Source organism: Rhinoderma darwinii, chromosome 12 (assembly GCF_050947455.1).
Source record: "Rhinoderma darwinii isolate aRhiDar2 chromosome 12, aRhiDar2.hap1, whole genome shotgun sequence".
Taxonomy (NCBI): domain Eukaryota; kingdom Metazoa; phylum Chordata; class Amphibia; order Anura; family Rhinodermatidae; genus Rhinoderma; species Rhinoderma darwinii.
The window spans coordinates 47,791,918-47,816,883 of record NC_134698.1 but is presented as its reverse complement, the minus strand read 5'-3'; positions in this window follow the sequence as shown (position 1 = coordinate 47,816,883).

The window sequence follows — 24,966 nt, the reverse complement described above, 5'->3', positions numbered from 1 at the left end:
GGAGGGGAGACTGTCTGCGGCACTGTGTCGGGCCATCAAGCTGCTGAACGGCCTTCACAAATATCCTGCATAAAAGGTAAGTACATGTGTGTTTACAATGTGTACTTTATATGCGTATAATGTGCATATTCGTGTGTCTGTGATGTGTACATATGTATGTATGTATATATAGTGTATGTATGTATGTATGTATGTATAGTGTGTGTGTGTGTGTGTGTATGTATATATAGTGTGTGTATGTGTGTATGTATATATAGTGTATGTGTAAAGGATCTGCCAGGCACTGCGGGGTTAACTCCCAGAACTAATCAGTCAGCACCTGAGAATACATCCCTGAGACTGACTCCTGCTTCCACCATTCAGGCTGGCAGGCTTAGGAGTGGGAGAGCCTATCGTAACCTGGCCAGACTCAGCTAGCTCCCGCCCTCGGTCTATTTAAGCCTGCACTTCCTGTCCCTCGGTGCTTGTTATTGCTTTGGTTTCCTTCCTTGTGGTTCCTGGCCCAGCTACAGCTCCTGCTATTTTTGATCCTGCTCCATACCGACCCCGGCTTACCGACTACTCTTCTGCTTTTCGTTTTGTACCTCGCACACTCCTGGCTTGACTCGGCTCGTTCACCACTCTGGTTGCTCACGGTGTTGCCGTGGGCAACGGCCCCTTTTCCTTGCTTGTGTTCCTTGTATGTTTGTCGTGTTTGTCGTGCACTTACTGAGCGCAGGGACCGCCGCCCAGTTGTACCCCGTCGCCTAGGGCGGGTCGTTGCAAGTAGGCAGGGACAGAGTGGCGGGTAGATTAGGGCTCACTTGTCCGTCTCCCTACCCCCTGCCGTTACATAATAACAAGCCCTATGTAACGGCAGGGGGTAGGGAGACGGACAGAGTTATCACTGTGTCATCTGTGGTGTTACATAGGACTGCAGGTAGCATCTACTACATTATCTGTACTCAGAGAGTTAGCACTGTGTTATCTGTGGTGTTACATCGGACTGTAGGTAACATCTACCACATTATCTGTAATCAGAGAGTTATCACTGTGTTATCTGTGGTGTTACATAGGACTGTAGGTAACATCTACCACATTATCTGTAATCAGAGAGTTATCACTGTGTTATCTGTGGTGTTACATAGGACTGCATGTAACATTACTACATTATCTGTAATCAGAGAGTTATCACTGTTATCTGTGGTGTTACATAGGACTGCAGGTAACACTACCATCTGTATTCAGAGAGTTATCACTGTGTTATCTGTGGTGTTACATAGGACTGCAGGTGACATCTACTACATTATCTGTAATCAGAGCGTTATCACTGTGTTATCTGTGGCATTACATAGGACTGTAGGTAACATCTACTACATTATCTGTACTCAGAGAGTTATCACTGTGTTATCTGTGGTGTTACATAGGACTGTAGGTAACATCTACCACATTATCTGTAATCAGAGAGTTATCACTGTGTTATCTGTGGTGTTACATAGGACTGCAGGTAACATTACTACATTATCTGTAATCAGAGAGTTATCACTGTTATCTGTGGTGTTACATAGGACTCCAGGTAACACTACCATCCGTATTCAGAGAGTTATCACTGTGTTATCCGTGGTGTTACATAGGACTAAAGGTAACACTACTACATTATCTGTACTCAGAGAGTTATCACTGTGTTATCTGTCGTGTTACATAGGACTGCAGGTGACATCTACTACATTATCTGTAATCAGAGAGTTATCACTGTGTCATCTGTGGTGTTACATAGGACTGCAGGTAACTACTAGATTATCTGTACTAAGAGAGTTATCACTATGTCATCTGTGGTGTTACATAGGACTGCAGGTAACTACTAGATTATCTGTACTCAGAGAGTTATCACTGTGTTATTTGTGGTGTTACATAGGACTGCAGGTAACATATACTACATTATCTGTACTCAGAGAGTTATCACTGTGTTATCTGTGGTGTTACATAGGACTGCAGGTAACACTACTACATTATCTGTACTCAGTGAGTTATCACTGTGTTATCTGTGGTGTTACATAGGACTGTAAGTAACATCTACTACATTATCTGTGCTGTGTACATATGTGCCTGTGTGGATATATATGGGTCTTTTTGTGAATGTGTCTTTGTGCTTGTATATTTATGCCTTTTATGTATTTGTATATGTCCCTGTCTGTGTATTTATCTGCCAGTGTGTGCGTATATGTGTCTGTACGTCTATATATTTACCTGTACGTATGTATTCCAGAATGTGTGTATGTATATTTGCCTGTATGTCTAAATATCTGTGTCTTTATGTATGTACAGTATATATGTTCCAGCGTGTCTATATATGTGGTTAATTTTTGGTTTGTGTAGGGGGAGACAATAGAGAGTCCCGCACAAGGCGCCATCCAACCTAAGGCCGGCCCTGGCGGTCACCAACCCTAGTCAGAAGGAACTCCGCCGCTGCCTGCGCCGCATGACCTCCTCGACTCCTCCGGTAAGTCACACTGGGCAGAGCGGAGAGTGGTAGCGGTAGGGTACCGCTCACCGGTCTGTTCACAGTGTGGCGCTAAGTACAAGGGGGGGAGTGTGGCGCTATTTACAAGGGGGGGGGGAGTGTGGCGCTATTTACAAAGGGGCAGCGGGCTGTGTGTGGCACTATCTACAAGAGAGGGGCTGTGTTTTGCGATATTTACAGGGGGCTGTGTGGCCTCTTTAATTTATTTTCTTTTAATTTATTTTTATGTTAATTACATTATAGAACTATATGTAGAAATGCTTTTATACTGGAGTTACATTAAAAAAATTGTGAAAAACAATTACATCTCATTGAAACTAGCAGAAATTCTGCTGCAGGAAAAAAGCACCATTTCCTGCGGTTTTTACTGGAGAAAATGGTGCGTATTTTGCTGTGTTTTTCACAATGTTGCGGGATGGTGACGTCTCCTCTGAAAAACGCAGCAATTCAGTCCACTATCAGCAGCAAGAATTGAGATGCTGCGGCACGAAAAATACGCACCGCGGGACAGAATTTCTGGTCGGAAATTTTACGCAGTGTCTGGATGAGATTTATTAAATCTCACTCACTTTGCTGCTATTGTATTCTGCGTATTTTCCGGGCAGAAAATTCGCAGCAATTCCGTTAAGTGTGGACAAGCCCTAAAACCGTAGCAGCAGAGTACATTAAATGTGAACAATTCTCATCACACGCTGCGTAAATGATAAGCGGGAAAAAAAGCTCAGAAATTGATCTGCGGTGCATTTTTTTTATTTCGCAGCATGTCAATACTATTTGCATAAATACTGCTTATTTGTTTCGGGTTTTCCCCATTTAATTCAATGGGGAGGTAAAACCCGCAACAGATAGCAGATGTTATGTAAAAACACAATTTAGAAAAAATAAAAATCTTATACTTGCCCAGAATTCTGTTTCTTCATCCGTGCCGGCCTCCTGGGATGACGTTTTACCCCATGTGACCGCAGCAGCCAATCTCAGGGTGCAGCAGTCATATGGGATAAAATGTCATCCCAAGGCTGCAGTGTAGCGACGCTGTGTAGCACTATATACAAGGGGGGGGGAGCACTGTGTGGCACTATATATAAGGAAGGGAGCGCTGTGTGGCTCTATCTATAGGGTGCTGTGTGATGCTATCTATAGGGGGTTGTGTGTGTGGCGCTATCTACAGGTGTGTTTGTGTGTAGCGCTATCTACAGGGAGGTGTGTGTGGTGGTATCTACAGGTGTGTATGTGTGTGGCCCTATCTACAGGGGGGGGTGTGTCGTGCTATCTACAGGTGTGTGTGTTTGTGGCGCTATGTACAGGGGGGGTGTGTGTGTGGGGCACTATCCACAGAGGGATGTGTGTGTGTGGCGCTATCTACCGGGGTGTGTGTGTGAGTGTGTGTGTGTGGCGCTATCTACAGGGGGATGTGTGTGTGTGTGGCGCTATCTACAGGGGGATGTGTGTGTGTTTGGCGCTATCTACAGGGGGATGTGTGTGTGTGTGTGTGTGTGGCGCTATCTACAGGGGGATGTGTGTGTCTGTGTGTGTCTGTGTGTGTGCAGCGCTATCTACAGGGGAATGTGTGTGTGTGTGTGTGTGTGTGTGGCGCTATCTACAGGGGGATGTGTGTGTGTGTGTGTGTGGCGCTATCTACAGGGGGATGTGTGTGTGTGTGATGCTATCTACAGTGGGATGTTTGTGGTGATATCTACAGGGTGATGTGTGTGTGTGGCGCTATCTACAGGGAGATGTGTGTGTGTGGCGCTATCTACAGGGGTGTGTGTGTGGCTCTATCTACAGGGGGATGTGTGTGTGTGGTGCTATCAACACGTGAGTTTTGTGTGTGTGTGTGTGTGTGTGTGTGTGTGTGACGCTATGTACAGGGGATGTGTGTGTGTGGCTCTATCTACATGGGGGTTGGCACTATCTACAGGGGGCACTGTGTATGTGGTGCTTTACTTTACAGTGTCTGACACACTTATAGTCAGGGGAGCAGCGCATGGTGATACTAAATTTGGGGGCTGCAGAAATGAGTCATGGCCGGGAGCGGATGGAGAAGAAAAGAGGAAAAAAAACTACATAGTTACGGCGCCGCACGGCGGCGGTGCGGAAGGGGGGGCCCAAGTTTGGGTAACAGCCCAGGGCCCATGGTCTACGTAATCCGCCACTGGTGGGGAGTCGTCTACAGATTAGTAGTCAGGAAGCAGCTAGTCAGAGGATGAGACAGAATCGTAGTCAGGAGTCGATACCAGGAAGAGAACCACAGGAACCAAGAAATAATCTTAAGGGTGAGACAGAAACGTAATCCGGGAAAATGACCCATGTTAGGTTTAGGATTCAAGAACATAGGAAATAAGCACAAGAACAATAGCCAGGTAAAGGATGTACCTTAATCTGCAGGCAAGGTGCACAAGCTGGAGTCCCCTTTAAATAGGCCCGTCTTCGCGCGTCGGTTAGCTTAACAACCTGCCACTGCTGGCCGGACAGGGAGGGAGAGCTGCGGCCCAATCCAGCAGGGCCACGGTGGAAGACAGAGGCCATCGCAGGAGATGCTGGAGCCGGGCCGCCTGTGGGGACTTGTTGCAGGAAGCGGGCGAGGTGAATTACATATATGACATGGGGGTTTGTTTTTTATAGGATGGATAGGATATCTGATTTTTTTTATCTTACACAAAACACCTGTTTATCCTACAAAATTACATAAAATAATCTATTAGGAATTTCCAAGGAAAGAAAACGATGTCCTAATATGTCTCAGATTTAAATAACAAGGACTTTCCTAAATTAGATACTGCTGAAGGCAGACAGAAGGTATAAAAGATAGATGCAGACATGATGATTCATATGGACCCTGCTTCTATAGTTTTACACAGTAGGTATAAAAGAATTGAGGGAAAAGAGCATTCTAATCAGATCAAGCCCAACCCTCTGACCAGAACATGCCAAAATCTGGCATAAGGTGTGTATTTTTAACATTAGGTTCACGGCAAGGTGACTCCACACTGGCTGACCCTCCCGAAGAATTCCAGATAAAACAAACCCAGACACGAGTCCTTTGCAATCACCCAATCTGGAATGTACAATAAGTGAGTGTCTATATATCAACTTGTCAGCTACCTTCCTCTGGGGAGGGAACATGGGTAGAGAAATGGACCTCTACATCAAATCTCTTTTCCTGTGGGCCTCACAATGAGGTGTCTGACGAAATAAATATGGACCATAAACCCTCACCGGAGTGTAATGACTCCCTTGGGGAAAGGCTCAGCTTTTTTTAGGTTTAAAATCCATGCTCACAGTTACTTGATATTGTCATGTTTCCTCTTCCCAAAAAAAGCAGACTAAATGGTTTCTACTCGCTGGGAAGTTTAATAGTGCTCATGTTTATTGTTATGTACAATACTTCTACAGAGGATGTACGAAGGGGGCAAATGTCAAGCAGTGGGAATTTCCATCTTTGGGAAGATTACTCACCAATTTGCTGGATTATTCATCTGAGCTGAGGTGCACATCTGTATCAGCTTCTATTCCTGAAGTGCTATGCATCCTCTTACTATACTCTTACATGTTACATAACACTTACTAAGCTGGACCAACCACATACTGGAAGTATTGGCTCTCATTGACTTGGCAACGTCTGGGTTCCATATCCTTATGAATGAGTAATGGTGGAGATAAGTATTAGACTCGCACTTACTGCATGTTTTGCTGGTTTAACTATATTAAAAAGTTATTTACAACTGTAAATTAAAAAAACCTGTATACCGTAAGGTCAAAATTCGTTTTTGTTATAACGGAAGTAGACCATAGAGGGAATGCAACTGAATTGGCATACAGTTGTATAAATTTGCAGAAATTCGTTTGTTTTTTGTTTTTACACGCATACACCAAACATAGTTGACAAACATGATGTTGGTGAGCAGAGCCTTGGTCGTGGAGCATTCTAATAATTAATTTGCTGGAATAAAAAATTCTCTAAGAATACGCTTTACATCGGTCTTTTGAATACAGGCTGCTGTTTATGGCGGCCTATCAGTGCATCCATGCAGAAACGGACGGATTGTCCAGGCAATCAGGTACTGCCAAAATAACATTGAGCATTAGGAAGACCCAGGCATTAGGTTGACATAGGGAGATGTGCTGCCGACTAGCGTTGATTTTACTGTGCGCGGAAACAAGCAGATCAGCCAATGTACAATGATTGCTCGTTCATCGGCTGATCGTTGCCTTATTTACACAGGACAATGATCGAGAATGAGCGTTATTGTAAACGTTTGTTTGCCCAATCATTAGCCTGTGTAAAAGAGCCATGTACAATGTTTGCTAGTCAGCAGCACATCTCCCTGTGTGAGCAGGAAATGTGCTGCCGACATGATGAAAATATATGGGGACAAACTATTGTAGTAATGATCTTAACCGATACATAACCCATACATAACCGATCATTGCTCCTTGTGTTGATCAGCACTCGTTTTCACGGCCCATATCAGGCTGTGTAAATGGACTCTTAGACAATTCTACAGGGAAATAGCGAACGTGTCCTTTACAGTAATAAGCAAACTGTATGAACTTGGGGCTGGGGAATCCATAGTATTTATGCCAGTAGTTTATCAAAAGAATGCTGGCTTTAAACTCCGGCTATACCATGACCATCTGTGTGGCTCAGCACAATTGTGAGTCATGCCAAAGTTGCATTTTGACTGTTAACTAGGGGCAGACTGACCGTTCAGGCATCAAGTCAGGGCTTAAAGCCCCTTGGTTAGAATGGGCTCAAAACCCCTAAGTCAGATGCATTCAAGTTTCAAAGGTGACTATTATTTTATCTTTACTATGTCTCTTGCTATTAGTTTGAAGTAGCAGCGAGAGATGTGGATGGCTTGTTAGAATAGTTACTGAGACAACCGTATCATGGCCGAAACCCGCACAGCTGCCAGAAATTAAACAAAAGATACATGAGATCAATGCTGCCCAAAGGCAATGGATTAATATGACTTGAGTGTATTATCAATATTGTGATTGTTAAGGGGCCCCTAAAATGATCGCCAGGGGTCAGACCACTCTCTGTCCGCCCATGCTGTATACTTGTGTACAACCTTTCCCATAAACTTCTAGTGAAGCACAATTGAAGGTTGGAAGTCACATGTATTGAATTTAATGAATGTTCCATCACACAATTGGGGTCTAACAACACGCTTGTATCAGAAATTAAATGACCAAAGTTATCTACATCTTGTCTAATGTTTTGTTGTATTGCAATGAGCTTTTATTTAATTAAATTTTTACCAGCCAATGGATTTACACAATAGTGTCTTCAGTTATTACAACTGGAATTTTAGTCTGAGCACTGAAGGAGTTAATTGACATTGCCAACAGGTCAATTACTAAGTGCTGGTTCCTGGGTAGAGTGCGACTTGCTCTTTCGCTCTTGGACCTGTTGTTATTTTCCTGTTTCTCGCCACGATTTCTCTCTACCGGGAAGGTAATGACATTGTTCCTGAACATCAGTATGCTAATTTTAACTCAACCTTTCTTCTGACCATCTAAATATAAGAATAACTTTTCCTCTTTCCATTTATTATTGATGGACAGGTACACGGCCTTTAGGTGGGAACTGTCTGAGCTGCTTTTTTTTTCAGAGGAGGAAACAGAGTAATTTCCTCAGTGATGACCTTTATTTATAGGGCTTTTTTTTTTTTTAACTTTCCATGTGATTTTTGGAAGACTGTCAATATATTATATGTTTTCTTATGCATGTGACATAGTTAGGAAACAACTAATTTGAAAATGAGTGAAATTGACTTGCCCTATATTAATTCTATCTTATTATTTGGAAATGTACCTTCCCTCAATGACTTTACCTGTCACTGTCTCACACCATATAAAGATATATTAAGAATTTCTCAAACAATATTACATCAATGGATATTGCATAGGGCCTTTTTAATAAATCCACTTTTGAGGAAATTGAATTGAATCTTTCAAATGTAATGGTTTCATGCGAAAATGAACAAAACAAGACTATATGGTCTTATCCACACGTAACGGAATTGTGGCAGAAAATTTTTACATAAATTCTGCAGAAACTAGCAGGATTTCCACTGCAGAAAAACCACACCATTTCCTCAGTTTTTTTACTGCAGAAAATGGTGCCGATTTTGCTGCGTTTTTCTCAGTGTTGGGAGATGGTGAAATCTCCTCTGGAAAATACAGCAATTCAGTCCACTATCCGCAGCTGGAATTGACGTGCTGCAGTCCGAAAAATACGCATTGCAGGTCAATTTCTGCTCGGAAATTTAACGTAGCGTTTGGATGAGATTTGTTAAATCTCACCCACTTTGCTGCTACTGTATTCTGCTTCGAATTTTCCGTACGCAATTCCGGACGGAAAGTATGCAGCAATTCCGTTATGTGTGGACAAGCCCTAAAACTTTTGTTCATCATGAAAATACAAGAAGATTTTAGATTTACAGATTGATAAATTAAACAGCAATTGGCAGGTACAAACATTGTAGTGCTGACAATTAGACACAAGTATTGGAAAAACATTGCGTATATCTTTATTTTCATTGTACTATATTCTTGAAACACTGTACGTTATTGTATGCTGATATAACCACGTATGTGAATTTTGTATTGTTTTGACTTTGTTGTTTTTTGCTTTTTTTAATTAACAAAAAGTTATATTTAAAATCTCAGAACATAATGGTGGAAATAAAAAAAATTACATGGTCTTAAAATTTGGACGTTCACTTTAAGCTTTTTTACAGGTAGGAAAATGGATGGTTAGCAATGAATTAGTTATAACTGATTGTTGCTTCAGACAAGGAATTTGAGGAGAGAGAGAGAGAGAGAGAGAGCTGCCTCATTTAGTCTGGACACAGAGCTACTGCAAAGACCTTAAACTGTGAAATACGAGTAAAATCTAAAGAAAACAATGGTACATTTTGCATTGGACTGAGAGTAGTTCCGAATACATTATATGGGAAGGTATATTATCATTTTCCCTCTCCTCAGCCACTGTCCCCAAGAATAGAAATCAACTTGGACCAAAGTTTGTGTATGTGTATATATATATATATATAAGAACCTCCCTATTTGTAAGTAGATTTAGCTTTAGTGCATATTTATTTATATTTAGTGGTTTAGGTGGCATTAGTGTCGCAGGGTGCTGTCACCATTCTATGTTTGCTGTATATCTGCAGTCATGGGTGTTCTTGCACCTGCATACATTTTGTATCATTTAGTTGGAATGTGCTGTTCAACTTTTTGTTGTGTTTATGTGATCCATATATGTGGGGTTAGTGACTGCCTCCACTTGTTGTTCTTGCACTCCTCCCATTCTGCCCTGGGTGATTTTAATCAGTTCAATGCTGGATCCTACCATCCCCAGGTATATATGTAGGCTTAGTCCCAGTTCTGGGTGTATGTGCAGCGTAGGTTCCCACCTTACAGAGGTCGCCTTGTCGTGGCAGGTGGGCTAACACTTTTTGATCAAAATGTGCACTAAGAACCTCCCTATTTGTAAGTAGATTTAGCTTTAGTGCATATTTATTTATATTTAGTGGTTTAGGTGGCATTAGTGTCGCAGGGTGCTGTCACCATTCTATGTTTGCTGTATATCTGCAGTCATGGGTGTTCTTGCACCTGCATACATTTTGTATCATTTAGTTGGAATGTGCTGTTCAACTTTTTGTTGTGTTTATGTGATCCATATATGTGGGGTTAGTGACTGCCTCCACTTGTTGTTCTTGCACTCCTCCCATTCTGCCCTGGGTGATTTTAATCAGTTCAATGCTGGATCCTACCATCCCCAGGTATATATGTAGGCTTAGTCCCAGTTCTGGGTGTATGTGCAGCGTAGGTTCCCACCTTACAGAGGTCGCCTTGTCGTGGCAGGTGGGCTAACACTTTTTGATCAAAATGTGCACTAAGAACCTCCCTATTTGTAAGTAGATTTAGCTTTAGTGCATATTTATTTATATTTAGTGGTTTAGGTGGCATTAGTGTCGCAGGGTGCTGTCACCATTCTATGTTTGCTGTATATCTGCAGTCATGGGTGTTCTTGCACCTGCATACATTTTGTATCATTTAGTTGGAATGTGCTGTTCAACTTTTTGTTGTGTTTATGTGATCCATATATGTGGGGTTAGTGACTGCCTCCACTTGTTGTTCTTGCACTCCTCCCATTCTGCCCTGGGTGATTTTAATCAGTTCAATGCTGGATCCTACCATCCCCAGGTATATATGTAGGCTTAGTCCCAGTTCTGGGTGTATGTGCAGCGTAGGTTCCCACCTTACAGAGGTCGCCTTGTCGTGGCAGGTGGGCTAACACTTTTTGATCAAAATGTGCACTAAGAACCTCCCTATTTGTAAGTAGATTTAGCTTTAGTGCATATTTATTTATATTTAGTGGTTTAGGTGGCATTAGTGTCGCAGGGTGCTGTCACCATTCTATGTTTGCTGTATATCTGCAGTCATGGGTGTTCTTGCACCTGCATACATTTTGTATCATTTAGTTGGAATGTGCTGTTCAACTTTTTGTTGTGTTTATGTGATCCATATATGTGGGGTTAGTGACTGCCTCCACTTGTTGTTCTTGCACTCCTCCCATTCTGCCCTGGGTGATTTTAATCAGTTCAATGCTGGATCCTACCATCCCCAGGTATATATGTAGGCTTAGTCCCAGTTCTGGGTGTATGTGCAGCGTAGGTTCCCACCTTACAGAGGTCGCCTTGTCGTGGCAGGTGGGCTAACACTTTTTGATCAAAATGTGCACTAAGAACCTCCCTATTTGTAAGTAGATTTAGCTTTAGTGCATATTTATTTATATTTAGTGGTTTAGGTGGCATTAGTGTCGCAGGGTGCTGTCACCATTCTATGTTTGCTGTATATCTGCAGTCATGGGTGTTCTTGCACCTGCATACATTTTGTATCATTTAGTTGGAATGTGCTGTTCAACTTTTTGTTGTGTTTATGTGATCCATATATGTGGGGTTAGTGACTGCCTCCACTTGTTGTTCTTGCACTCCTCCCATTCTGCCCTGGGTGATTTTAATCAGTTCAATGCTGGATCCTACCATCCCCAGGTATATATGTAGGCTTAGTCCCAGTTCTGGGTGTATGTGCAGCGTAGGTTCCCACCTTACAGAGGTCGCCTTGTCGTGGCAGGTGGGCTAACACTTTTTGATCAAAATGTGCACTAAGAACCTCCCTATTTGTAAGTAGATTTAGCTTTAGTGCATATTTATTTATATTTAGTGGTTTAGGTGGCATTAGTGTCGCAGGGTGCTGTCACCATTCTATGTTTGCTGTATATCTGCAGTCATGGGTGTTCTTGCACCTGCATACATTTTGTATCATTTAGTTGGAATGTGCTGTTCAACTTTTTGTTGTGTTTATGTGATCCATATATGTGGGGTTAGTGACTGCCTCCACTTGTTGTTCTTGCACTCCTCCCATTCTGCCCTGGGTGATTTTAATCAGTTCAATGCTGGATCCTACCATCCCCAGGTATATATGTAGGCTTAGTCCCAGTTCTGGGTGTATGTGCAGCGTAGGTTCCCACCTTACAGAGGTCGCCTTGTCGTGGCAGGTGGGCTAACACTTTTTGATCAAAATGTGCACTAAGAACCTCCCTATTTGTAAGTAGATTTAGCTTTAGTGCATATTTATTTATATTTAGTGGTTTAGGTGGCATTAGTGTCGCAGGGTGCTGTCACCATTCTATGTTTGCTGTATATCTGCAGTCATGGGTGTTCTTGCACCTGCATACATTTTGTATCATTTAGTTGGAATGTGCTGTTCAACTTTTTGTTGTGTTTATGTGATCCATATATGTGGGGTTAGTGACTGCCTCCACTTGTTGTTCTTGCACTCCTCCCATTCTGCCCTGGGTGATTTTAATCAGTTCAATGCTGGATCCTACCATCCCCAGGTATATATGTAGGCTTAGTCCCAGTTCTGGGTGTATGTGCAGCGTAGGTTCCCACCTTACAGAGGTCGCCTTGTCGTGGCAGGTGGGCTAACACTTTTTGATCAAAATGTGCACTAAGAACCTCCCTATTTGTAAGTAGATTTAGCTTTAGTGCATATTTATTTATATTTAGTGGTTTAGGTGGCATTAGTGTTGCAGGGTGCTGTCACCATTCTATGTTTGCTATATATATATATATATATTTATATTATTTTATTTTATATTATATTTTTTTCAGATCCTATAAATCTCAATCTATAATCCTCAATTGCATAGTAAAATATGTTATTCTCTTTTCTGATGCTACAAACTTTTAAAGGGTTTGCTTATCTGATGTTAAACTGAATGGAGGCAAATTTTTCTAAATTTTGAGGATCACGAATATATGAGTGAGCCGAGTTTGAGGTAATCACGTAATGGAGCAGGGTCAATTAATTTCTGACTTCACTCCCCAAGCCAAAACACAACAAGTAGAAGTCCATATTCACAGCAGGCTTCCTGTCAGAAGAGTGTTTCACACTCAAGTGCTGACATATCCAGCTGCGAGATGCTGCGCTGTTTGTTGTTTTTTTTTCCCGTGCTTGTTCTGGCTTCACTTCAGACTTCCAAAAGCATTTCAATATATGTCCAGAAAGAACTGATATGTTACTCTCTGGCCTCTCTTTAAATAGGAAGTAGCACATGGACCACAAGTCACCCAAGATGACCTATCTCCGCTCTCCATGGAGTTAAACAGCTTCAAATACATCACAGTCTAAAAGTTAGTTTGTGTATATATATATATCTATGCATACCTTTTTTTAAAAAACTAAAAGTTTAGTTCTTAACAGGTCAGTGAAGGGTATGAGGAGGTTGGTGAAAGTGTCTTGTAAAGGGATCTGTTATGTATTTATCTATTTGGTTAATTCAGGATCTGAAATTATGTTACAAATTCTGCTTTTGGACTAGAGTGGAAGTGCTTTTCTTTAATTCTTTTTTCTTTTTTATCCTGTCAGACGTCTGAGCAGCTGTACTTACAATGTATGAAACTGCTTATCATACTGTGTGATATGTCTGCCCAGTGAAGATATACTGTACTAAATAGTGTAGCAGACCAGAGTCGTAGCTAGGCTTTCCTTCACCCGCTCCAAGATTCAGTGCACTGCCCTAGTCTTTTATATAAATTCACTCGACAAGACAGAATGACTGGTTTTTTGTACCCCTGGCACCCAGCACTTGGGCACATGCCCAATTTCAGCTCATACTGAGCAGTTAACAGACCTTCTTGTCTGACAGCTGCTTTGTGTCTTTACCCTTTCAAACTTGACACCAGATACCTATTTACCCTCCCCAATAAACAGAAGGTAACCCACGCCCCTCCAATTACAGATAACCATTTCCAACCTTTTCAATTGGACACCAGTTGTACCTGTTCTCTTTTACTGGTCACCAGTATGTACCCTCTTACACCAACTGGATCTCCACTGGACACCAGGCTTATGTTTCCTCCACTCACTAAACTTTAGGTACTTATCTTTTCTGTCCCACTTGACACCTGGTACTTACCTACCCCCATCCAATGGACACCAGGCCCAACAACCATATTTCACTGAATCTAAAATCCACCATTGGACACTAGATTACCTACCTACGTAATCTCCAAGCTGGATATCAGATCACCTTCTTCTCAAGAAATTCAAGGTCCACTACCTGCCTTCCCAACTGGACACTAGCCTCACCCATTTTCCTATTGGACTCCTGGCATTTTCCTTTCTCCCTACTGGACAGTAAGTTACTTACCTAAACTCCAAGCTGGCACAAAGTTTCCTACATACACCCCCACCCTAAACTCAGGTAACCTGCATATCGGACAGCAGGAAATATTACATATCACCATCCTCACTGAACTGCTGGAAATATAACCTACCACTCTTTTACCAATGGAAGCCATGAAATATTACCTATTAGATGACGAATGTACATACCACCAGGCACGGCATGTTGAATACAAGTGCAGTTTTTCTTTGTTGCCCTAACATTAATTTTCTAAAGTGGAGATGTTGGTTAGAAATATGATATCACTAGACGTGGTATCAGTTAAAGGGCACAGGTACTACTTTTAACTGAAAATATTAGCTTTTAATTTCATGTATCTAAAAAAAAAAAAATAGAAACAGAGAAATATTGTTAAAATGCAACTTGTGAACTTAGTTTAAAATGCACCATGGTTAGAATGGGTGGTAAGGGGCTATGATATGACATGTGCTGCCTGGGGAATCAAGTCTCTCTTTGGCTACACCTAAGTACACCCTTCACTTTTATTAAAAATAAAAGTCCCATATTAAATAGGAAGAGTATACTGTTAGTTTGGCATTGTCCCTGTTATTTATTGGAGTTAAATCATTTGTAATATTGAAGCCCAAGGGGTCTACACATTAAATCACTGTTTTCATATAAAATTTGTTATTATCATACAAAAGTAGCAGGGTCTCTAGGTTTGGTGTGGCATGAATGAGGTTTTTGTTCTGAAGTGGATATGGGTCACAGGACTGCAATTAATAACCATTGAAGGATTACACTTAGGAATACGTTCTTTCCTCCTGACACTTCTCAGACCAGCTCCTTCACCGCCTAACTGTGACCAAGACACATTCAGGTCTCCATATGGTTCTGATTTAGGGGCCAGCGTGGGAACTTCAGGAACCATTTTTCTTCTCTCTACCCCCTTCCCCCTCCCAGTATTTTTGTACCAGGCCAGAAGTTTGAAACATGTTGCTAAATGTCATGAACAAAGTGGTGACTGATGAACAGAACTTAGCCTTGAACCTTGTATCCCTTGAAAATAAAGGTCCTTATAGACACAGGGCTACCTAGTCCAGTGCCCCAGCCTTCACACCAACCGTCACTCAGAATTATGTTGCTTCAGATCAAAATAGATGTTGGCAGTTTTGCGTTGTTCATGTCTGCCGTCCACTGTTTATGGAGACAGGGTCAGAGATTTCTACAAGTCTGTTTCTCATAAGTGTTGATAATTATGCATGCAGACAGTTGTTCCTGCGCTGTGCGTGGTACAAATTAACATGGCGGCAATGTTTCATATTTCAGTCTATGAAGTCCTCATGAAACTAGAATGATGTAAGTAAGAAACATATGATATAGCTGAAGTTCCTCCAGAATATAGCTAAAGTTCCTTCAGATACAGCTAAAGTTCCTCCTTTTTAGATATATCCAAAGTTCCTCCAGAACGTTGTCTCCTCCACTATTACGTTGGATTATTTAAGAGATGGTTTCTTGATTTCCCTTCTGCATCTTCTCTATTTATATGGAATTCATGCACTAATCTTCTGTGGGACTAGTAGTGTCTTGTTTTAGAAGAGTGTGCCTACTTTACTACATTATACAGCTAATGACTTGTGGAAGAATTGCTTTTCTAGTGGAATTATCTTATATCAACCAGGCAAAGAAGGATCTACAATATGTTATACACACTGGAAACCCAAGTCACCTTGTTTCCTGATTTTCCACATTTGTCTCTGAATTTCTTTCATGCATTTTTAATTAAACAAAAATATTGCTAATAACAAACACCAGTCAAAGTAAAAAAAAAATAGTATCCTACATGAAGATCATACATTATGCATTAACTGGAAGTTTTCTTTAAAGGAATACTCTGGGCAGCACTGTTAAACTGTGTTATGCCTAGTTGGGGGGGGGGGGGGGGGGGTGTTTTATGACAAAGCACTCAAAGAACACCAAAGTGAGAATCATTGTGTCATGCACCGCCCCCTTAGGCCCTGCACTAGCATAACACAGTGTATCACTAATCACTCCTTTATGTCATCCTTTTAACATTCATATTCACTATTAAACCGTATATTTTACCACCAATTGCTGTCAATTATAAAACAAGGAACCAGATTATCATCCTTCCTGACATGACAAGAAGGAGCACTTAATCTGCATGTACACATATGGTTCCAAGAATCACAAACTTAGTTTCGTTTTATTTTGTGCTTGACATTGTAGGGTCAGTTTGTTCAAGGTCACAAAGAATTGTGATTTGATCTTGTACCTCTATCTGGGCTCTACTCTTAAGTGAGCTCCTCAATAGTTAACTTTCTTCAATCCAATTTAATAAAATCTCTTTCCATGATATGATCTGTTCTAAAAAGCAGCTCAAGTTGCTTCCAAGTTTTTGAGACTGTTTTCTTGTCCATTTCTGGGTTGTATAATACCAACTGCAGACGCTTTAACAGTTAATACCCCCATTTCAAGGCCGTCATTATGGTTTAACATACTACAATCCAAGGACTATTTAGATATATCCTGGTTAGTGGTTTACTGCAGACACAACATGTCAAAAAAGAATCAAGCAAAAGAATAGTTAGGACCGAGCAAGTAATTATCATTGTCCATGATAGCAGCTGAAAGTCCTGTTATTTACAAAATGAGGTCATTATGTCCCACAATGCCATGGAGCTGGCATGTAGCAGAGGGGCAGAAAGCAGGCAATGTGTCTGGGGTGAAATAACATCTTCCTGCAGAGAAAGTTCTATGCATTGCAAATAGAAGCTAAGAGGCTTGTGTTTCTTCTGTGCATCCACAAATAGAACACGAAGAACATTTTTTTGTATCTGATTTCACCCCGTTATGCTTCTTCCCTTGCAAAAACACTTTCCCCTGTCACTTAAGATTAGACGGGTTACCCCTCAGAGCTGTAATTACACTTGACACATAATTATTATGGTTTTTGATGACAAAGTATTTTCCGCCCTGCTTTCTGACTTTCTGTTGCTGAAAGCTGAGAATGTTGAATATGATTTTGCATATACATCCAAGTCACCCGTTTGCTCCAGGCTCAGACCTCCTCATTCCAGCCATCGGTCAGATAGTGAGCATGGTAAGACCTTGGACAAATTTTCCATAGCCTGTGGCTCTTCAGTCTAAACGTAGAGCGGATCTCGACAATTATAATTGTGTTTCTGAGTTGCATTTCTGAAGGGAATCAGCATGGGCTAAATGAAGCTCTGCAATGTAAATTTAGTTGAGAGAGTACTATCCATATGGCAGATATAAAAATGCTGTTTTGTGATATGTACAGAAATAAAGCTAGTTTTTAATCAACTGCAATGACATTGACACATTAGCTCTTTGGGCATCCGGGGAACATTAAAGATTTAGGGGTGTATTCATCAATGTCGCATTCTGAAAAAACAGCTGTTTTTCCACAAAGTACTACTTTTCTGAAAGAGGAGAATTCATTAAAGTTATAGCAACATATTTTATCAGATTAGACAAAAATGTGTATGAACAGGTGTTCTACCCTCCAAACTCATATTTTTGTTTAAGTATGAGGCTGTTAATTTCATACAAGTACTTCTGACATTTGGCAAAATTAGTTAACGGAATTGTATCCAATATACCGTAAACCATTAATCATCTTTTTACTCTCTGTTCTTTAAAGTAGACACATGCAACTTCAACTTTTTTTTATCAGCCACAACCAGAGAGTTTTTCTTAATAGCATGGGCACTTCTAGACCTAATTTGGGCACTTCTAGACCCTATTTTAACCAACAGGCCGGACAGGATATCAACAGAACAGGTTGGGGGTCACCTAGGCAATAGTGACCACAACATAATAAGTTTTCAGGTATCGTTTAATAAAATGTTTGGTAGAGTATCTACAAAAACACTAAATTTCAGAAAGGCCAATTTTCATGGGCTAAACAGGGACAATGTCCTCAAAAATAAAAATACACAAACTAAATAGGCCTCTTAAATAGGTCCTGTGGAAAATATATACCTTATGGGAATAAACAAGCTAGAAACTGGATGAAACCGATGTGGTTAAATAAAACAGTAAGGGGGGCAATAAATGATAAAAATAAAGCGATCAAACTACTAAAGCAAGACGGTAGGGACGAGGCATTAAATAATTATAAAGAGAAAAATAAGTTGTGTAAAAGACAAATAATGGCAGCAAATATTGAAACAGAGAGACTCGTTGCTAAAGGAAGTAGAAATTACCCAAAGATATTTTTTCAATAATAAGAAACTGAAAACTGAAAGTGTTGGCCCTCTCAAAATAATCTGTGTATAATGGCGGAGGAGGATGAGGAAAAGTCCAATCTATTAAACGCCTTATTCTCTACTGTATTTACACAAGCAAATCCAATGTCAGACGACATTATTAGGAATAAAGTAAATTCTCCATTGAATTTCACCTGCTTAACCCAGCAAGAAGTGCAGCGCCGCCTTAAAAACACTAAATTAGACAAATCTCTGGGTCTGGATGGTATACACCCCTGCGTTCTGCAGGAATTAAGTACCATGATAGAGAGACCCTTATTTCTGATATTTAAGGATTTTATCATGACTGGGTCTGTTCCACAGAACTGGCGCATAGCAAATGTGGTGCCAATATTCAAAAAGGGGTCAAAAAGTGAGCCCGAAGAATATAGACCTGTAAGTTTAACCTCCATTGTGGGTCAAATGTTTGAGGGTTTTCTAAGAGATGTTATTCTCGAGTATCTCAATACAAATAAATGGTTAACGCAGCATCAGCATGGGTTTATGAGGGATCGGTCCTGTCAATCCAATCTGATCAGCTTCTATGAGGAGGTAAGTTCTAGACTGGACTTGGGTAAGGCTGTGGATGTGGTGTATCTAGACTTTTCAAAGCCGTTTGAAACTGTGCCGCATAAAAGGTTGGTATATAAAATGAAAATATGTGTAATTGGGTTAACAACTGGCTCAGTGACAGAAAACAGAGGGTGGTTATTAATGGTACATCCTCAGAGTGGGTTGCAGTTACCAGTGGGGTTCGACAGGGGTCAATATTGGCCCCTCTTCTTTTTAATATGTTTAATATTGACCTTGTAGAGGGTTTACAAAATATAATTTCAGTACTTACAGATTATATTAAACTCTGTAAAGTAATCAACACAGAAGAGTATAATAAAGTTTAATGTGGATAAATGTAAGTTTATGCACTTTGGCCAAGGAAACGAATTTTACAATTATGCATTAAAAGGTAAAACACTGGGTAAAACTGACACTGGTGATATTGGTGGACAGTACATTTATCTTTAGCAACCAGTGCCAGGCAGCTGCTGCCAAGGCAAATCAAATTATGGAATGCATCACAAGAGGCATAGATCTCATGACAAGAACATAGTTTTGCCTCTATACAGATCACTAGTCAGACCACATATGGAATATTGTCTACAATTTTGGGCACCTGTATATAAGAAGGACATGGTTAAACTACAACAGGGGCAAGACGGGCGACCAAGGTAATTAAGGGAATTGGCGGATTGCAGTACCAACAAAGGTTACCAAACTTGGGCTATTCAGTTTAGAAAAAAGACGGCTTAGGGGCGATCTAATTACAATGTACAAATATATAATTGGACAGTACAGGTATCTTTCCAATTATCTTTTTACACCTAGGCCAGTAACAAGGACAAGGGGTATCCCCTATGTCTAGAGGAAAAAAGGTTTCACCACCATCATAGACAGGGATTCTTTACTGTTAGAGCAGTGATACTATGGTGCTCTTTGCCACAGGATGTTGTGGAGGTTGATTCTTTGAACAAGTTCAAGAAGGGCCTTGATGCCTTTCTTGAAAAATATATTATTGCAGATTATGAGTACTAGATTCTGGAGATGTGATGTTGATCTAGGGATTTATTCTGATTGCCACGGCAGGATTATAGGTTGAACTTGATGGACCTGTGTCTTTTTTCAACCTTATCAACTATGTAACTATGAACAACGGCTTAGCTTTTTAATCTGTGTCCTTATTTGTGTTTGTAGTAAGAAATACACCAAAGCTAATCTAATATTCGCCCTGCCAACATTTGTTACCTAAACTCTGAATGTTCTGCAAAAGACCCAGTACTTGGGGTAGGCAAAGTAGGAACCCACCAAGGGCACACTGACAACAAATGGAAGGGGAAGGAACATACCTCAATAATCGAAATACTGCTCGGAGAGACTGTTCATACAGTTTTCATTGTCAATACATTGAATGCCAAACACCTCATCTTACCATTGTCGTCACTCAAATCAGTTCATGTCCCCAATGGCACCCCCAATCTAATTTCCCTATTTCAATGCACACACACACTAGAGCCAATTTCATAGGAAGTCCAGTAACCTATCAGTATGTTTGTGGAGTATGGGAGGAAAATGTAGAACTTGGAGGAAACCCATGTTAACATGAGGAGAACTTACAAACTCCATGCAGATTTGGTGGAAAGGACACTGCAAGGGAACTTCACTAAGCACTGGGATGCCTTAATATGGTACATATAGATTGTCTTGACGGGTGACAAATAAATATAGGAAGTAGAGACTGGATGCACAATATGGGATTACACTATTAGAGATCTAAATAACAGTACTGGCAATGTATTCAATTGTCTCAGTGCTGTATTAATATAGAAAAAAACTTTAGGTAGAAATGTTCTTTATTGCATAAGTATACAATAAGAATTTCGTCTTCTCTGTCTTGAATGCCAAAATGCCATGACTTGTTCCTGTTCTCAAACAATACCTTTATCTAAGTAGGCGTAACCTTTCTGAGAGTAGTCAAATTGTATCCAATAGTGTTGATCTCAATGTTTGGAAGATTAGTATTGCACAACATAGCCCGCTGTTTAGAAGATGACTGCCGCCACCTCCTGCCCATCAGACTACAGTGAAGTTTCAAGGGATTACCAAGGTCATAAATGCTACATCAGCATCGTGTCAATATATAAGTAGAAGGTCTTATCAACTCAATTCTTAAAATAACTATGTCTACAGGACACCTGTTTGGGTACAGCTTTCTCACTTGTAAGAGCTAAATATCCAACATATGAATCCGTACTCCTGAATAACCATGTTAGAATACCATCCTTATCCGTATGCCTGTCTAGTGACAGTGGCCATGGTGATTGGTAAGGTCATTATGCTCAGATGAGAACTTGTATTTGGGGATATTACAGTATGTATTTTGAGTGGGCGCCTTGATACTATACCCAGAAGATTATTTGTGGTAGGTTGTGTGGGACAAATAACGTATTTCAGATATTTAGTATTGTTTAATCTAAAACCCAGTTTATAATAATATGTGTTGTATTATGATTTTGTATTACAATGCTAAATCACCAAACTATACCAAACTAATTAAATTCTGTCAATTTTGATGACTTTGTATAATACATTACGCATTTTTCCAGGCACCAATTGGAGATTAAATATATTTTTAAATTAATGGTCAGCTCCAATAAAAAAAACAATTAGCTGAGAACAATCTTTTTAAAAATAGTAGTGATATACAAATATGATGAAATTTTTGATTATCCGAACAATTGTGTCCATACCGGTAGCAAATGTGAACCTCTACTTGAGAAGTTGAGAGTTCCAGACAATATGTGCAGAACAAGAGAAGCCCTGTAGCTGTGCATGAAATACTATGTCTACAGTGAAAAGATATTTTGTAGAAGACAATTATGTTGAGATATAAGAATGTATGGATTTGTAGTGGCTTTTGTTACTCAGTTCGCCTAGTTCCAGCGGTGCATCTCCCTAAGCGGCTGCGGCTTCAGAACTTTATCTCCTTCACATGGATCCAGTCAAGGTTTCTTCTATTTAAAAGTGGCCACAACCTATAAGTCCCTTTTCAAAGATTTCTGAGCTATGCAAACTAGTGGTCTTCCTACTCACTGCCCTAACCAAAAACTGGGCTGATACCCTGGATGGCCAACTTCAGAAGATCAAGCCTACTGCCGTCTCAAGACATGCTTCTCTTCGGCTTCAATTATACATCAAACTGATTGAAGGTTTTTCTTGGTTCTCATTGGAGGTTGATGCTTCTTAAATTATTTTTGGGAAAAAAAAAACCTATTCCATCAGAGACCAAGAATTGCTGACAGTCAAGGAGTTGCATCATCTTTTGGAGGGTGAAAAGTTTTCAGTCACTATCTTCACTGACCACAAAAATGTGGATTATCTCCAGTCTGCTCGAAGACTGAAACCACGTCAAGCTTGCTGGGCACTCTTCTTTTCATGTTTTGATTTCCTCTTTACTTATCGTACAGATCACAACAATCATACAGAGGATACTCTTTCTTGGTTCTTTGATCCGCCTAAATCCCTTTCTGAGTATCCGGTACGTATTATCACCCGAAACTGTATTTTGGCCACTACCGATATGTCTCCTGAAATTTCTCCCTGAAAATGTTCCTTTGTGCCTCTTGATCTCTCCTAAAACAAGTTATATTAAGCTCATTCTTTACAGTTGTCAGAACATTCTGGAGTCAAACATACCAGCAAATTACTCTTGCGATACTATTGATGGTTTAAATGGAGACAAAAACTTTATAGAGTTGGTAATTCCTGTACAATCCATGCTCAGTTTAAACCATTAAACTAACACCCTCAAGTCTTCTACAGCCGCTGTCCATTTCAGCCGAAACTTGGAGCAAGATTTTGATAGACTTGCTAATTCGAAGAAACCCCCAGCTATGTTCCTGACTTCCAGGCTAGAAGTTCTTCAATACAGCGCAATTGACGCCAATTGATGACTATTCTGGGGACTGTGACCTGGGAATCTGACCAGGAAAGTCCATGCAGAGGTTACGAGTGAAGAATTACTAGTTTTCTTAAACTCCATGCCCGAGTCTAGCCATCGCCAAGCCGATTGCAGATCAGAAGATTAATTTATCTGTTGAAAAACATAACAAGTTTTTTAGAATGAAGATGTTGAGTTATCTCAGTATAGGCCATCAACATCTGATCTAAGGATTCGACTCCCAGCATCCCGCCAATCAACTGTTTTGAAGGGGCAACGGAGCTTGTACAAGTGCTGCTTCCCCTTCATTACTGTCACTGCTCGTACTGTTTATCGCTTACACACTTGTAGCAGCAGGTCACAGTGTTACAGCCTTCTCCCATTCACTTCTGTGGGAGAAGGCTGTAATACTGTGAACGGCTGCTACAAATGTGTTGGCTATTCACAGTACGAGCAGATAAGGAATGAAGGGGAAGCAGCGCTCGTACGAGTACCACGGCCCCTTCAAAACAGCTGATCTGCCAGGTGCTGGTATTTGGACCCCCACCGATCAGATATCAATGGGCTATCCTGAGGATAGGCAATAACTTTCTTATGACTGGACAATGCCTTTAAAGTGAACAATATGGCTCAACCTTTTTGGCCTTAAGATTTTCCAGCAAATAGAGTAACTTATTGACAAATTACAAATTGCCAGAGTTTTCATTTCAGACATGAATAATAATAATAACAGCTGGAATACTTTACATTTTTGCTTCAAATGCGTGATCTACAGATAGATAAATACAATTCTTCAAGGAGATTGTACATGCTGTTTGTGCAGCCACATGTGTTTGACCTGGTCTTCACCTTTTCATCCCCCCCCCAACTCAGCATCATCTACCAGTCAAAGTCAAGTAAAGCTGACAACAGCCATTTATCATCCTGTAAGACTAGACTCTTAAATGAAACCCATTACTACATTTTTTTACCTTAAATATAGAGGAGGGGTTCTCTAAATCAATTGAAGATGTTATCTTAAAGGGAAGCAAAACATCTGATTAAAGGATTACAGTTGTGCTCTGCAAGGCATGCTCCAAGCCTAAGTTCTACACATGTTGTAATTATCTGCAGGCCACAGTCATGGAGCTATGTGCCTTCCCTAGAGACATTAGGACTAGTTGAATACATCTCTGTATACAGTCAGGTAAACCAACTCTTCTAAGTCAGATGTATCCTATAACCTATATCTTTGATCGGCATTATTCTCGAACACATGGGTGGTCATTTGACCAACAAGGCATCCTAGGAGTCCCCATTTTAGCATTTAGCACGGAAATGTAGCTAGTAACATTGGCATGTCTATTATAAGTATAAAAAAATTAATGCACTGGGAAAAAGCATTAGAATTGGAGTTACAACTGGGTTCCAGCGCTCGAGAACCCACAAGTCGTCCTGCAACTAATATAAGAGGAGCACTAGTGTAATTTTGGGATATCATGGTAACCGCGCAATGCTCAAACAAATTTATTTTTTAGTGTTTGGTCCTATTTCTGTGTGTTTGGTACCTTTCTGTTGAACTTTAATTTGTACTGGTAAATAATTTCTCACATATACCGCCTAAACAGGGAGAAAATATATATATATTTGCCACAAATGCTTTTATCAGTACTTTAAAAAGTGTGTCAGAAGGTGTAGAGGGCATCTTATGTGTCTGAGGCCAATGCCTGATCATCCCAGTCTTCAATGACATATACAGTTAAAGGCCTACAGCTTTTAAAAATGTTTCTAATCTAATACGTACATGTTTTAACCATTACTCGGTTGCATTTGTAGCTACCATTTGGTATGAAGCTAAATGAACCCCACAAATTGCTTTAATTGGCGACAATCTTCTTAGTAATCATTACTGACACATAATCTGCCCTAGAGTTGTTTGACTGCTATGTGATCTCTTGTTAAGCGAGCAGGAATGTGCAGATGGGATGCT